Source organism: Pelodiscus sinensis, chromosome 6 (genome assembly GCF_049634645.1).
Source record: "Pelodiscus sinensis isolate JC-2024 chromosome 6, ASM4963464v1, whole genome shotgun sequence".
In the NCBI taxonomy this organism is placed as follows: domain Eukaryota; kingdom Metazoa; phylum Chordata; order Testudines; family Trionychidae; genus Pelodiscus; species Pelodiscus sinensis.
In genome coordinates, this window is record NC_134716.1 from 73,662,501 (window position 1) to 73,679,472 (window position 16,972).

Sequence of the window (16,972 nt, forward strand, 5' to 3'; positions counted from 1 at the left end):
ATCCTGCATCTTCACAGCAAGCCTGTTATTTCAGGCTCACTATTTCAACATCCCTGTAAACCTCATTTTACAAGAAGTAAGGGGCATTTTAGAATAACACTTTATTTTGAAATCTGGCACTGCCTAGACAGCACCAAATGACAAAATAAGCTATTTCAAAATAGCATTGAAATAAGATATGCAATTGGCATAGCTCAAATTTCATATCTTATTTAGAATTACAGGTCAGTGTAGACGCACCCCAGGGTGCACAAGTCAAGGAGGTATTTGAATGGGGAGGCATAGATGAGTATAGGGGGGCAGTAAACCATACATCTGGGTATACTATATGGGGCAGCTCAGTTGTTTCAGAAAAATGGAGTTGCAACTTAGGTGCTGTCATGTTTTTAACTGATAAAAGAGATGGCATTAGGAGATGTCTGGGAACACAACTGAATATGGGGAGGAGGCAATCAAGCTAATTGCTGGTGTCTCCTTGTCTCCAATGTCCCAAGTAGGTACTCCATAGGAAAAGGATACAGGTACCAGATAAATAGGTTGGGAAAGATTAAAAGAAGTGTTCAAAGGAACAAATGGAAGGGAGGTTGGGGACTTCTATGATTGGTACAACAGGGTGCCAGCCTCCTACCACGTTATTATAGCCAACATTAACCTCTTCTATAAGGCAGAGGCAGATAAGGTCCCAGCAATGGATTTGCTGGAGAGAGAGAGATGGGGAAAAAAAGGAGGAGCTAGTGTAGCCCCTCCCCAGGCAATTATAGCATAAACATGCAGTGTTATCTACTAGATAGTTCCAGATATTGAATAATCAAGTTGTGGTCTGATTAAACCCATGTCAATGTCTCTGTCCTCCTTTTGGTATGGCACACAATGAGTGAAATTGACACATTAAATTCAATTGGATAATTCTTCACCTCAGTTAAAAAAAAAAACAAGGTTTCAGAAAGAAACTAACTTACATTTCTTGCACATACTCTCCTATTGCCTCTCCCCCACATTCCCCTTCCGCCGCAGGCTAGGGTTTGTGCATGAGGGGAGGTGGAACTGTGATAGTACAGTACGTGTAATTAAAATAGGTGTAGAATGGAGGGAGGGAGAGTGTGTGTTGGGGAGGGCGGGCAGGAGTTAAGGAAGGAGGAAGATGTGGGAAGCTCAGGGGTAAGGGGAAGGAAGGTTGTGGGGAGGGCACTCAGGGCAGGGGATTGGGTTTTTGGAGGGCTCTGGGAAGGAGGCTGTTCTTATGTTGGGTATGGGAGGTCATTGTCTGGGAATTCAGTAACTGTTCTGCCTGGTAATCCCAAGGCTACAGGAACCACACTGCAAAGCCGCTGAATCCCCAGGGCTGGCTGGAGAAATAGGGACCACACTACCTGGCCACCAGATCCCCAGGGCTGCTAGAGTGGCAGGGACCATGCTGCCTGGCCTCCTAAGCACTGAGGCTGGTGCATCCAGAGTCCTGCCCCACAGCTGACCAGACCCTTACTGGTGTGTTACACCAGCTTACTTTCGACTTTGGTTTTATCTAAACATAAGTATACTTAGGTTTGTCCCTTCCTTCACATCCATTCATCTTTATACTACAAATGTTGTCTTCTTTTATTACAGTTTATATACATTCTAATCCTTCTGTCCATTTCCTCAAAATTTTGAATTGGTTCCACTACCCTCCTTCAGATTCATATAATTGTAGTTACCCTCTAGCACCAACTTCTATCCCAAACACTCTGCCAACATTTTAATATACTAAATTATATAATATACAAACAGTTCTGACTAGTATCTTCAACCAAACACAACAGATGTATAATCATATTGCTTAACGTACTATTGGATGGCACTGTAATACTATAGTGATGGTAAGGACATATAATAGATTATAGCAGAAGAACAGAACAGTACACAATATGGATCAGTGATCCCTATTCTCTTAGGGTATGTCTACACTACAAAGTTAGTTCGAACTAATGGACGTTAGTTCGAACTAACTTTCATAGGCGCTACACTAGCGCTCCGTTAGTTCGAATTTCCACGAGGATTAAGCCTAGTTCGAATTTACTAGTTCGAATTAAGGGCTGTGTAGACCCTTAATTCAAACTAGTGGGAGGCTAGCCCTTCCCAGCTTGCCCTGGTGGCCACTCTGGCCAACACCAGGCAAACTCTACTGCCCCCCTCCCGGCCCCGGAGCCCTTAAAGGGCCACGGGCTGGCTACACAGTTTGTGCCAGTTGCAGGGCTGCCAGCACCTGTGCCAGCACACCCAGCAGCTGACACCCATGAGCCAGCCACCCGATGACACCCAGCCCTCCCCCTCTTCCCGGGACCAGCCTGGCGGCTCCCAGGAGCCTGCCCGGGGACGCAAGAGGCGGGCGCCCGCGTGGTCTAGTGCGGAGATCGTGGACCTCATCGAGGTTTGGGAGGAAGCCTCCAATGTCACGATCTCCGCACTAGCCACTGGAACGCGGAAGTCTATGGCCGCATGGCTGCCAGCCTGTCCGCCAAGGGCCACCAGCACAGCCGGGAGCAGGTGCGCTGGAAAATAAAGGACCTGCGGCAGTCCTACTCCCGGGCTTGCCTGCCAGGGGCCGACCCGGAGGCGTGCCCCCACTTCCAGGCTCTGGACCGCCTCCTGGGGGCTCATGCCGTCCCTGCCCCCCGGGACGTGATAGACCCTGGGGCAGAGGGACCGCACCAAGAGACGGAGGAGCAGGAGGAAGAGGAGGAGGAGGGCTCCGAGAGCCAGGAGCCTGCCGGCAGCCTGCCCAGGACCCGGGACCCCCGAGGCACCCCACAGAGCTGCTCGCCTGTGTCGTCCGAGGCCAGGGAGTACCATGAGTGCCATCCACCTGTGAGTACCATCATGCTCCCCTTATGTGTACGGGGGGCTGGGGCGAGAGGGAGCCCCAGGACCGTGCGCCTGGGCCTTGGCCACCATGGAGCAGCAGATGGGGATCCTGCAGGGGCCCTGGCCTTGCAGAGGGGAGCTGGGTTTCACACACCTGGGCCCCTGGGGTAATTGACCGCTGTTCTTGTTTCATCACAGCCGTAGCACCTGGGACTGCAGGGTGCACCACCCCGCCTGCAGCAGCCGCCCGCACCCGGGCAAGCAGGAGAGCCAGGAACCAGGAGGAGAACCAGAGGCGGCAACTCCAGTTCCTGGAGCAACAGCTCCGTCTCCAGGACCACTGGGTCCAGGAGGACCTGAGGCTGCGCCGGAGGAGCTTGGAGGCACTGGAGGAGCAGAGCCGTGCCCTGCAAGGCCACCTCCAGAGCCTGCTCGACCGCTTCCCAATTCCTCCTGCTCCCCCTGCTCCCCCTCCTCCTCGTCCCCCTGCTCCCCCTCCTGCTCCCGCTCCTGCTTCCTCCACACCCCCCTGTCCCTCCTGCCCCACCCTCCACAACCATTCCCCACCAACGCCCCCGGACCCGCAGTGTTGCGAGACAGGAGAGGCAGCCGGACCCCCACCCCTGAGCTTTCCTTTCCCTTCCTCCCTTCCCTCCCCTTCCAGCTCCCTCATCCCAGGTTTCCCCCTCCCCTCTCCCACCGTCCTTCCTCCCTCCCTTCCCCCACCCCAGTTATGTAAAATAAAAAGACATTTTTGTTTGAAAAACAGGTGTCTATTTGACAGTAGGTAGGGAGGGGAAAGGGGAAGAAGGTAGGGTGGAAGAAGGCTCCAGTGGGGCATTCAGGGAGAGGTCAGTCCTCCTCCTCCAGCAGGAAGCTCTCCCGCAGGGCTTCCCGGATCCGGACGGTCCCCCGCTGGGCTTCCCGGATGGCGGCGGTGCGGGGCTGACCGTAGTGGCCAGCCATGCGGTCAGCCTCAGCCATCCAGGCTGGCAGGAAAGCCTCCACCTTTCTCTCACATAAATTGTGGAGCACACAACATGCTGCCACAACGGGAGGGATGTTGTGCTTGGCCAGGTCCAGACTGGTGAGGAGGCATCAAAAGCAGGCTTTCAGTCGCCCGAAGGCCCCCTCCACCACGATGTGGGCCCTGGTCAGCCTGGCATTGAAGGCCTGGCGGGAGGGATTGAGGTGCCCTGTGTAGGGCTTCATCAGCCATGGCTGCAGTGGGTAGGCGGCATCCCCCACCAGGCACATGGGCATGTCCACGTCCCTGACCCTGATGTGGCAGTCGGGGAAGAAGGTCCCATCCTGCAGCCGCTGGCACACGGAGGAGTTGCGGTAAACCCGGGCGTCGTGTGCTTTGCCGGACCAGCCCACATTAATGTCCATAAACTGTCCCCGGTGGTCACACACGGCCTGCAGGAGGATGAAGTACCACCCCTTGCGGTTCACGTAACTGGACGCCTGGTGTTCCGGAGCACGGATGGGGATGTGCGTCCCGTCGATGGCCCCCCCGAAGTTGGGGAAGCTGAGGGCACCGAATCCCTGGATGACGGCATCCGGGTCGGCGAGGCGGACCACCCTGCGGAGCAGCACCCGGTTGATGGCCTTGACCACCTGCGGAGAGATACACAGCAAAGCGCCAATCAGTGGGGTGCCCGGGTGGCTGGGAGCATTCGTGCCCTGGCAGTGCCCCGTGCCTGACTCCCAGAAGCAACCCCCCTGGCGGCGTGTAGTATGGCCGGGACAGACCGACCCCTCCAGTGCGGGGCGCTTTTGCCTCCTTCCGCCCCCCCTTTGTCCCTGGGGCAGCCCATCCCCTCCTTGCAGTCCCCCTCCCCCCCGGCGCAGTGGCTGACGAGTGCCATACCTGCATGAGCACCGCTCTGACGGTGGATCTCCCCACGCCGAACTGGTTCCCGACGGATCGGTAGCTGTCCGGCGTGGAGAACTTCCAGAGGGCGATGGCCACCCGCTTCTGGAGGGGCCTCGTGCGAGTGTCCCTTCTGCGCAGAGCAGGGGCGAGCCACTCGCAGAGCTCCAGGGAGGTGTCCCTCCTCATCCTGAAGTTCTGGGTCCACTGTCGGTCTTCCCAGCGCTCCAGGACGATGCGGTCCCACCAGCCGCTGCTGGTGTCCAGATGCCAGATGCGGCGGGGCACGCCGGTGCCGGGGCGCCGCCGCGGCTCCTCCACGGCCCCCAGGGCGGCCAGGTGGAGAGGCAGGGGGCTGACGTGCACCAGGTGGTGCCAGGCAGCCTCGAGCCATTGGTGGCAGGCTTGCAGCAGCAAGTCCAGAAAGTGCACCAGAAGGTGCAGGGCGAGCTCTGGCTCCATGTTGACACCTGCAGCGGCGTCTCCGAAGGGAAGCACCGACACAGACGGGCACAGAGACCAACGCTTTTCTGTCCCTCGGCGAGGTTGGCAAGCAAGCAGGAAAAGCTGAGAACCGGCTGTCCAGGGGGGTCCCTTTAAGCACGAGCCTCAGATAGCCTCAGACAGCAGCCACACAAGCAACTACTGACCTGATGCCCTGCCAGAACCAGTTTCAGCCGCCCTTAAATGTGCCCCTGCGTCCAATCAGTGTGGACGCGCTAGTTTGAATTAGCAAAACGCTAATTCGAACTAGTTTTTAGTTCTAGATGCGTTAGTTCGAATTAGCGCTGTAGTGTAGATGTACCCTTAGGGTACGTCTACACTACCACCCTAGTTCAAACTAGGGTGGTAATGTAGTCAACCAGAGTTGCAAATGAAGCCCGGGATTTGAATTTCCCAGGCTTCATTTGCATGTTGCTGGGCGCCGCCATTTTTAAATGTCCGCTAGTTCGGACTCCGTGCCCCGCGGTTACACGTGGCACAAACTAGGTAGTTCGGACTAGGCTTCCTATTCCGAACTACCATTACTCCTGTAGTTACTCCTGTGGAACGAGGAGTAACAGTAGTTCAGAACAGGAAGCCTAGTCCAAACTACCTAGTTCGTGCCGTGTGTAGCCGCGGGGCACGGAGTCCGAACTAGCGGACATTTAAAAATGGCGGCGCCCGGCAACATGCAAATGAAGCCCGGGAAATTCAAATCCCGGGCTTCATTTGCAACTCCAGTTGACTACATTACCACCCTAGTTCGAACTAGGGTGGTAGTCTAGACATACCCTTACTGCCTACCTACCTTTGTCTTAATACATCAACTTTTTTTGTTCACTTACATGGCTTTATATGGCACATGGAAGCTCTGTATCAAATTAACTAGTGAATACATTTTACAGATATAGTGCAACATCATCTAAATAGTGACAACGAAGCATTATACCTAAGAATTCATTGCCTATATACGAATGTAAACAGAAATTATAAGATCAGACCTGGGCAAAATACAGCCCATGGGCCGAATCCAGACCACCAAGCCACTGGATCCAGCCTGCAGAGGCAGCGGGGAGCCCCAAGCAGGCTCCCCTGCTTGCCCCGCATGCCGTGCAGAAATGCGGCTGCAGGGCTCCATTTCTATTTTGAAACTGGAGGGGAGGGGGAAAGTTTTAGGAGCTGCCCCCAGCATATACCCATGGGCCGGTTTCTGGCAGGAACCAGCCAATGTGAGCTGCTTGTTAGAATAACAGGCAGCTAAGAAGAATCACACCCCCTCTCCTGGGCTCAGTTATTCATGAAGCACATGGCCAGGCAGGCAGGCAAGCTGGCTGGGAAACATTTTAAGCTCTGCAGGCAGGCAGGCAAGTTTGGCAGCTGACAAGTAAGTCTCTTGGCCACAGCCTGCTTCTGGCACCCCAGTCCTTTCCTGTCCCAACTCTCAGCCCCGCACACTCAACATACCTAAAACTTCTGTCACTCTCTTACTCCCTCTCAGATCTCCCATACTCCCTCCCAGATCTGGCACCCCAATCTCCTGCCCCAGGTCACTATCTCCTCCTACCCTAGGTCACATCCCAAACCTCTGCCCTCCAGTCCCATGCCCTAGATCACAACTGCCTCTTCATCCAATCTCCCTGCCTCCTGCACCCCAGTCCCTAACCCCAAACTCCCTTCTGAACCCAACCTCCATTCCAGACCCCACATCTCCTCTATTAATATCATGGAAGAGTGCAGCCCTCTATCACTTTCCAAAATCTTGGAGTAGTCCCCCCATAAAAATTATTGCCCACTCCTGAATAAGTCTATGTGTAATAGCACCCTCTGTTGATCATCAGCAATATTTTAATGTCATCAGATGCATATGAAGGGCTTGTACAAAAAGAATCAGCAATATCAATTTGCAACATATGATTCTAGAAGTACTGTAACTATATTGATTTTTATCATTTGTTAAAAATGTAATTGAATATTTCAATTCCATTGTGCAATATTTTGGAGTTGGTTATCTCCACTATTGCATACAATAGCCCTTTGAGTCCTCTACAAGAGTATGCCTAGACAGCATCCCTCTGTCAGCAGAGGGATTCAGATTAGGCAGGTCGACATTTCAAATGAGGCAGGGATTTAAATATCCCGTCCCTAATTTGCATAAAAATGGCCACCGTGTTTTGCCAATTCAGCACTTTGTCGGCAAAAAGAGGCAGTCTAGAGGGGGATCTGTTGAGAAAGAAAGCCTTTTTCAACAGATCTTGTAAACCTCCTTGCAGGAGGCATAAGGGATCTGTCATAAAAGGCTTTCTTTCTCGACAGATCCCCCTCTAGACTGCCTCTTTTTACCGACAAAGTGCTGAGTCGGCAAAATGAGGTGGCCATTTTTATTCAAATTAGGCACAGGATATTTAAATCCCTGCCTCATTTGCAATGTCGACCTGCCTAATCTGCATCTGTCTGTCGACAGAGAGATGCAGTCTAGACATACCCCTAGAGTGCACCACTGCCTTGTTTTTAAGATTACTCTTGTTCCAAATACCCTCCGCACTCTATATTGGTAAGCTTTGACACCTTTGACAGCAGTTCACATAGCTTGGAGTTCACTATTCCATTGTCTGTTTGCATAGTATTTGTTTAGCTTCCATCTTCTCAAAAAGAATTTGCACAATAGAACAGAAGTTCAGTAAATAATACTTTATCCATTTCTCAGGGCAGGTCTCACTCTGCTTTCTTAGTCATTTCCTCTTTAGGCTTTTCTTCACTTATTCAGTAGAGATTACTATAACTAGATGACAGCATCCCATACAAAAGAATTTGAACATGTACTGGACTTCATGAACACTTTCTTCCTTCTATTAATCTGCCCATCTTTTAAAGGATTGCAGAGTTTCTGAAAGCAATACACGCATAAGGAAATACACTTTTCAGATTGATGGCAGGATCACTAGAGTGTGATGTAGACAGAGCTTCCAAAAGGTATGTAAAAGGCAGACTAAAATGCAAAAAAGTACTACAGTTTGGACCTCCCGGATCTGGCTCCGTCAGGACCGGACCAGTCCTGGACAAGGGAGTTTTCTGGATCAGGATGGTCTGTGCAAAGGAGGGGAAGCTGCCAGCCTCTCCACTGGGCTCCTCTCCCCTACTATCTGGCACCACTGCCCTCAGTCCCCTACCTGGGCAGCCCTCCAGACTCTGCAGCCCTGTGAGCTCGAGCGGCACCGGCAGCCCCACCAGATCTATGAGCTCTAGCTGTGGTTCTGCCAGTGTTCACAGCCCCACCATCTGTGGACTCAGCAGCCCCTTCCTGGCCTCCCTGCCCCATGGACTCTGGCAGCCTCACCGGCTTCACAGCCCCATCGACTGCAAACTCTGCTGCCTTCCTACCCATGAGCTCCAGCACCTTGGCTGGCTGGGGGCTCCAGTGCCCCAAGAGTTCTTCTGCTCCGCCAACCATACCAGCCAGCTCTGCTTCCAGCTGCCGGTAGCCTCGGTTCCAGGGCTCTCTAGTTCAGCAAAATTTGTGGCCATGCTAGACCAGAGTGCCCCAGACCACAGAATTTCAACCTGTACTATGGTGAATGGTAAGCCGTTTCTTATATTGTAACAATAATACTTAAAGCCACCCCTCTGACCCTGCATTAATGTGTAAAATTGGGAAAAGCGGTTGAAAGGAAAAGAGAAAAATTATTCAACACTGATTGTGCCCCCTCTCCCATTCCTACAAATTTAACAGTGAAATGTCACACAAAACAGAGAATGGAGTCTGACAAAGCAATATGCCAGATTCATAGAACCATATATCTTTTTTTTAAAATAGCTTAGAATAGTTTCCAGGTAGTTAAGGAAGCAAAATTAATATACATTATGCCATAGGCAAAATGGTAAGCCACTATTTTCCCTGAGTAAGTCTCCATTTTCCCAGGGACTTACAGTTTTCTTGCTCAGTTTTTCAGAAGATAAAATTAGTGGTCTAGACCTCATTTTTTAATGGGTGCTGACAAGAGAATTTCAGAGGACTCTGGTGTTATATATTTTTAAACAGGCAAACAAATATATATATTTAGGAAAACCCACATATTTCTGTTCCCAGACATACATATGAAGTCCTAATAGTTGACATTATCAGTCCCTGAGCTCAATTTAAGCATGGTATTTCAAAACTCTCAAGGCTTTCTATTCCCAATTAAAGATTATAGAAACAGGCCTGGTGAGCCTACAGGGTTTTGAATTGTGCTTATAGAACATAAAGTAAACATGGATATCTTCAGGCTCACAAAGCTCTATGAAAAGTATATTAATCTAATTATATTAATCAACAGGCAACATTGTGTGATATATGTCAAAGGTAATCTCAGAAGCAGTCATGTGGAAAGCATAAACTGTATTGACTAAAGCCTCAGACCACATAATTATCACAATGGTGAAATTTGTGTAGGGTTAAGTGAAAATGTACTAGACTTTTCCAGAACTTTCTACCAAATATCTATGAATGTTCACATACATCTGCAAATCAAACAACTTCTGCATGTCACCAGTCAATTAGGTATGTATTTATCACTTAAGATTTTAATTTGTGCCACTTGGGATAGATGTCAGTTATTATTACAATATATTCATCAGGCTTAGAAACTATGCCTAGATACATTTATACTGAATCAATTTGAAACTTGTTCCCATTTAGGAAAAAGTTGCACAACAAATACTTTACTAACATTAAGTAAGTAAATTGACATTTTAATCTCACAGGAATCAGAGAATTCAGAGTTAAAGTTACCACAGTAACTGCAGCTTGCCCCCCTCAGACACATCAATTAAAATAAGGTTTCATTATTGGCTTGACTCTGCCTACATTGGCCACAATGAGTAGTATCTAAGCCCCAACCCAGAAAAGCACACAAGCACATGTTTAATTTGAACATGTGGCTAGACATCAGTAAGAGTTCAAATTCTTTGGTGGATTGGAGTTTCCTCTAATAGTCTCTTAGATTTCAGCACATATACAGTGAAATGAAACTTTACCGTAGTTTGGAAATCTAAGGTTATAGAAAAAGATGCAATGTGAGAATAAGACACAACTGGAGTAGCATTAAAATGTGTGGATTCTTTATTGTGGTACACTGCTCAAACTGCTATAATGAGAAGCCAGTGGGCAGGAAAGCAATTTCTCTGTTTTAAAACTCATAAGCATACCTAGTGCATCAGGAGGTAAAGTCCATCCTCTATTATGGATAGAACCCTATCCATAATAGAGAAAACTTCAAGGAAATCTTCAGTGTAAGGATCTTCTGCTAAATTTCTGGATAAAAATATTTGATCCTTAGTCTGAAACTGAGTACACAGAATCAGTCTGGGAGAGGTTCATGTCTTAATGGTAGGCTATGATACTGCCAGGATTTAGAACCTCAAACTGGGATGGAACAAAAGGCGATGCTGCCCCATTGTCTGGACTCCAACATACAAAAACATTGAACATTAGTGGTAAGGTTTTGAACAAAAATGACTCTTTTTTCCTGATTGAGGCCTCTCACTATATAGAGTTGTTATAAGAAAAGTTACATGTACTCACACTTATCACACACGGTATCTACGATGGTGAGGTGTACTTACAAAGGAATAGAGTTGTCTTGATGTGGCAAGTGTATACAAAAGTTGTTTTTACTAGTGCCCAATGCTCTGTAGAAAGTGGCATTTGGAACCAAGTTAACTGGTATGGAATGTTACACCCAGGTATATGCAACTTAGCGGAGGATGGCTAGCACCATTATTTGAACTTGGGTGTTTTGTGGAAAACATTCTGGCTTTATATTCCTGTTATTTGTAACTTTCTATAATGTAAATAAGAGATTGTACAGTAATCACTTACCAGTGCTGTTGCAGAAATGAATGGGACAGAAGAGAGTAAGAATATTCCAGTGTGAATATCTAATTATATTTTATTAACTAGTAGGACTTTAGGCACTTTCAATATTCTTGCAGTTATGCCAGAAACATCTTTCAAAGAATATTCTCTCAAGTTACTCTTAAAGAAAATGAACAGTTCCACACATTTTCACACTGATTAATTGCCAACATTTCTTTGAGACATTTAATACTGCAGGCACAGCAGGCTGAAGAACCATCAAGGGCAGTACAGAATACGGAAGAAAATGGGTAGAACGTAACCTCCAAGAGAAGAAAGACATCGCAAGTATTCCAATTCTAATAGAGGTAACTGCTTTCATGTTCTCTGCACAAGCACCATGGTGGAGAATGCTTTGGCAGAGACCTCTGAGGGAAGAGATCAGATGATGGCACCATCTACCAGAAAGCATGGGATGCACAGTCCTAGAGATGGGGAGGTTCACAACTACCACCACCCAAGAGAAGAAGATGGGTGGTGCTGGTTCATAGAATCATAGAACTGGAAGAGACCTCAGAAGGTCATCAAGTCCAGCCATCAAGTCCAGCCCCCTGCTGTAGGCAGGACCAATTCCAACTAAATCAACTCGGCCAGGGCTTTGTCAAGCCGAGACCTAAACACCTCTAGGGATGGAGACTCCACTACTTCCCTAGGTAACCCATTCCAGTGCTTCACCACCCTCCTAGTGAAATAGTTTTTCCTAATATCCAACCTGGACCTCTCCCACCACAACTTGAGACCATTGCTCCTTGTTCTGCCATCTGTCACTACTGAGAACAGCCTCTCTCCATCCTCTTTGGAACCTTTCTTCAGGAAGTTGAAGGCTGCTATCAAATCCCCCCTCATTCTTCGCTTCTGCAGACTAAACAGACCCAAGTCCCTCAGCCTCTCCTCATAAGTCATATGCTCCAGCCCCCTAACCATTTTGGTTGCCCTCCTCTGGACCCTGTCCAATGCGTCCACATCCTTTTTGTAGTGGGGGGCCCAGAACTGGACACAATACTCCAGATGCGGCCTCACCAAAGCCGAATAAAGGGGAATGACGACATCTCTGGATCTGCTGGCAATGCTCCTCTTAATGCAACCTAATATGCCATTAGCCTTCTTGGCTACAAGGGCACACTGTTGACTCATATCTAGCTTCTCATCCACTGTAAACCCCAGGTCCTTTTCTGCAGAACTACTACTTAACCAGTTGGTCCCCAGCTTGTAACTATACTTGGGATTCTTCCGTCCCAAGTTCAGGACTCTACACTTGTCCTTGTTGAACCTCATCAGATTTCTTGTGGCCCAATCCTCCAATTTGTCTAAGTCATTCTGTACCCTATCTCTGCCCTTAAGCGTATCTACCTCTCCCCCCAGCTTAGAGTCATCCGCAAACTTGCTGAGGGTGCAATCCATCCCCTCATCCAGATCATTAATAAAGATATTGAATAAAACCGGTCCTAGAACCGAACCTTGGGGCACTCCGCTAGAAACCGACCGCCATCCTGACATCGAGCCATTGATCACTACCCGCTGGGCCCGACCTTCTAGCCATCTTTCTATCCATCTTACCATCCATTTATCCAATCCACAATCCCTTAACTTGCTGGCAAGAGGAGACCACAATCCCTTGTGGGAGACCGTATCAAAAGCCTTGCTAGAGTCAAGGTATATAACATCCACTGACTTCCCCATGTCCACCGAGCCAGTTACCTCAGCATAGAAGCTAATCAGATTGGTTAGGCACGACTTGCCCTTTGTGAATCCATGCCGACTATTCCTAATCACTTTCCTCTCACCCAAGTGCCTCAAAATGGATTCCTTAAGGATCCCTTCCATGATTTTTCCAGGAACCGAGGTAAGACTGACCGGCCTATAGTTCCCTGGATCATCCTTCTTCCCTTTTTTGAAGATGGGTACTACATTTGCCTTTTTCCAGTCATCCGGGATTTCTCCCGATCTCCACGACTTTTCAAAGATAATAGCCAAAGGCTCCACAATGACATTTGCCAACTCCCTCAGTACCCTCGGATGCACTAAGTCCGGACCCATGGATTTATGTACGTTTAGCTTTTCTAAATAGTTCCTAACCTGTTCTTTACCTACCACGGGCTGTCCATCTTCATCCCATCTTGCGTCACTTGGCGCAGAAGTCCAGGAGCCGACCTTGTCCGTGAATACCGAGGCAAAGAAAGCATTGAGTACTTCAGCTTTCCCCACATCATCTGTCACTAGGTTACCTTCTTCATCCATTAGGGGCCGTACACCCTCTCTGATCACCTTCTTCTTGTTAACATGCCTGTAGAAACCTTTCTTGTTCTCCTTCACATCCTTAGCCAGTCGCAATTCCATTTGCGCTTTCGCCTTCCTGATAACCCCCCGGCATTCTCGAGCTATATCTTTAAACTCCTCCCTGGTCATTTGTCCAAGTTTCCACTCTTTGTAAGCTTCCTTTTTGTGCTTAAGTTCAACAAGGATTTCCCCTGTAAGCCAGTCCGGTCTCCTACCATGTTTGCCTCTCTTGCTATGCGTCGGGATGGTTTCTTTCTGTGCCTTCAATAAGGCTTCTTTAAAATACTGCCAGCTGTCCTGGACTCCTTTCCCCTTCATGTTAACATCCCAGGGGATTCTGCCCATCAGATCTCGGAGGGAGTCAAAATCTGCTTTTTTGAAGTCCAAGGTGTGTATTTTACTACTCTCTTTTCTTCCTTTGGTCAGGATCCTGAAATCTACCATCTCATGATCACTGCTTCCCAGGTTGTCACCCACCTCCACTTCCCCTATTAGTTCCTCCCTGTTTGTGAGCAGAAGGTCAAGCTGCGCACGGCCCCTGGTCGGATCCTTCAGCACTTGTGTCAAGAAGTTATCCCCAACATTCTCCAAAAACTTCCTGGATTGCCTGTGTACTGCCGTATAGGTTTCCCAGCAGATGTCAGGGTGATTAAAGTCCCCCACAAGAACCAGGGCCTGCGATCTGGAAGCTTCGCTCAGTTGTCCGAAGAAAGCCTCATCTTCCTCATCCACCTGATTCGGTGGCCTGTAGCAAACACCAACCACAACATCAATGCTGTTGTTTGCTCCTTTAAACTTAACCCATAGACTCTCAACAGGTTTTTCTCCCTCTTTATACTGGAGTTCAGAGCAATCGTAGTGCTCTCTTACATATAGTGCAACTCCTCCTCCTTTTCTCCCCTGCCTGTTGTTCCTGAACAGTCTATACCCTTCCATGACAGTGCTCCAGTCATGCGAGTCATCCCACCAAGTCTCTGTTATCCCAATTAAATCATATTTCTTGGTCTGGGCCAGGGCCTCCAGTTCTTCCTGTTTGTTGCCCAGGCTTCTCGCATTAGTGTACAAACACTTCAGGTAACCAGTTGATCGACTCCCTCCTAAGATCTGGAATCTCAAGACGTGTACTGCTTATCTGGAGCTAGAATTCAGGATGTAGCTGAGAGTCTTCTGAAACTTATCAAATCTTGGATCGCTACCCCTTCCTACTTCTCCTTGTAGGAACTAACGATACCACCAAGAATTACGTCGAATGGGTCACTGCAGATAAAGGAGCGTGAGGTACAAGAGGTGTTCTCATCCATCTCCCCATTGAAGGAAAAGGTCCAGGTAGGGATCATCGAATCTTAGAAGTAAATGCGTTGTTGCGCTGAAGGTGTCGGAGAGAGGGCTTTGGTTTCTTTGACCATGGGATGCTGTTCCAGACACAAGGATTGCTAGGAAGAGATGGGATAAACCTAACAGAGAAAGGGAGGAGTATCTTCACAGGCAGTCTTGCAAGCCTAGTGGGAAGGGCTTTAAACTAGGTTAATCAGGGGATGGTGACCAAAGCCCTGAGCGAAGTGGGGAAGTGGGATTCTGGAAGACCACAGAAACATACCAAGAAGGTAGGGAAATCAGCTAGTTATCTAACGTGTCTGTACAGAAATGCAAAAACCCTGCTAAAAACAAGCAGGAAGAATTAGAAGTCCTGGCACAGTCAAAGAACTATGATTTGACTGTAGTAACAGAGACTTGGTTAGATGACTCACATAATTGAAGCACTGTCATGGAAGGGTATAAACTGTTCAGGAAGGTCAGGTGGGAGAGAGAAGGAGGAGGAGTTGCATTGTACGTAAGAGAGCAGTATGATTGTTTAGAGCGCCAGTATATATATATATATAAATATATATATATATATATATATATATAGAAAAGCCTATTGAGAGTCTTTGGGTTAAGCATAGAGGCAGGAGAAACAGAGGTGATGTTGTAGTTGACATCTGCTATAGTCCCACCAGATCAGGTGATTCAGCCTTTCTTCAGATAACTAAGAGAAGCCTCCAGATCATGGGAGACTTTAGTCACCCTGACATCTGTTGGGAAACCAATATGGCAGTACCCAGACAATCAAGGAAGTTTTTGAAGAACATTGGGGATAATTTCTTGGTACGAGTGCTGAAGAAACCAATCAGGGGCCATGTGTAGCTTAATCTTCTACTTACAAACAGGGAGGAATTAGCAGGGGAAATAAATGTGGGTGGCAACCTGGGAATCAGTGATCATGAGATGGTCGATTTCGGGATCCCAATGAAAGGAAGAATGGAGAACAGCAAAATACAGACACTGGACTTCAGAAAAGTAGACTGATTCCCTCAGAGCTGATGGGCAGGATTCCCTGGGATGCTAACATGAAGGGGAAAGAAGTCTAGGAGAGCTGGCTGTATTTTAAAAGAAGCCTTACTGAGGGCACAGGAGCAAACAATCCCGATGTGCAGTTAAAAAAAGCAAAGATGGTAGGCGACCCGCTTATCTTAGCAGTAAAATTCTTGGTGAGCTTAAACACAAAAAGGAAGCTTACAAGAAGTGGAAATTTGGACAGATGGGGAGGAGTATAAATATATTGCTTGAGAATGCAGGGGAGTAATCAGGAAGACAAAAGCACAATTGGAATTGCAGATGGAAAGGGATGTGAAGGATAACAAGAAAGGTTTCTACAGGCATGTTAGCAATAAAAGGGTGACTAGTGAGAGTATGGGATCCTTACTGGATGAGGGAGGTAACCTAATGACAGGTGAAGTGGGAAAAGCTGAAGTACTCAATTTTTTTTTTGCCTCGGCCTTCACAGACAAGGTCAGCTCCCAGACTACTGTACTAGGCAAGACAGTATGGGAAGGAGGTAGGCAGCCCTCGATAAAGAAAGAACAGGTTAAGAACTATTTAGAAAAGTTAGACATACACAAGTCCATGGGGTCAGATTTAATGCATAAAAGAGTGCTGAGAGAGTTGGCAGATGTCATTGCAGAGCCTTTGACCATATTTTTGAAAATGCATGGAAATCGGGAGGAGGTCCCGGACCATTGGAAAATGGCAAATGCAGTGCCCATTTTTAAAAAAGGGAAGGAGGACAATCCAGGGAACTACAGACCTGTTAGTCTCACTTCAGTCTCCGGGGGGGGGGGGGGGGGGAATCAAGGAATCAATTTTGAAGCACTTGAAAGAAAGGAATGTTCTCAGGAATAGTCAACATGGATTCACCAAGGGCAAGTCATGCCTGACCAACCTGATTGCCTTTTATGATGATGGAGCTGGCTCTGTGGACATGGAGAAGTCAGTGGATGTGATAAACCTTGACTTTAACAAAGCTTTTGATACTGTCTCCCACAATATTCTTGCCAGCAAACTAAGGAAGTATCAATTGGATAAATGGACAGTAAGGTGGATAGAAAGCTGGCTAGATTGTCAGGCTTAATGGGTAGTGATGAATAGCTTGATGTCTGGTTGGCAGGTGGTTTCAAGTGAGATGCCCTAAGGATCGGTTCTTGGACCAGTTCTGTTCAATGACTTTATTAATTATGTAGATGAGGGGATAGATTGCACCTCAGCCAAATTCTGGATGACACTAA

The 16,972-nt window shown here is 48.1% G+C and overlaps 1 long non-coding RNA gene across 1 annotated transcript in view; it reads right to left on the minus strand.

Annotated features, from left to right (window-relative positions):
• Positions 1-16,972, minus strand: part of LOC142829746 (uncharacterized) — a 310,346-nt gene that overhangs the window by 217,643 nt on the left and 75,731 nt on the right. The window lies entirely within an intron of this gene.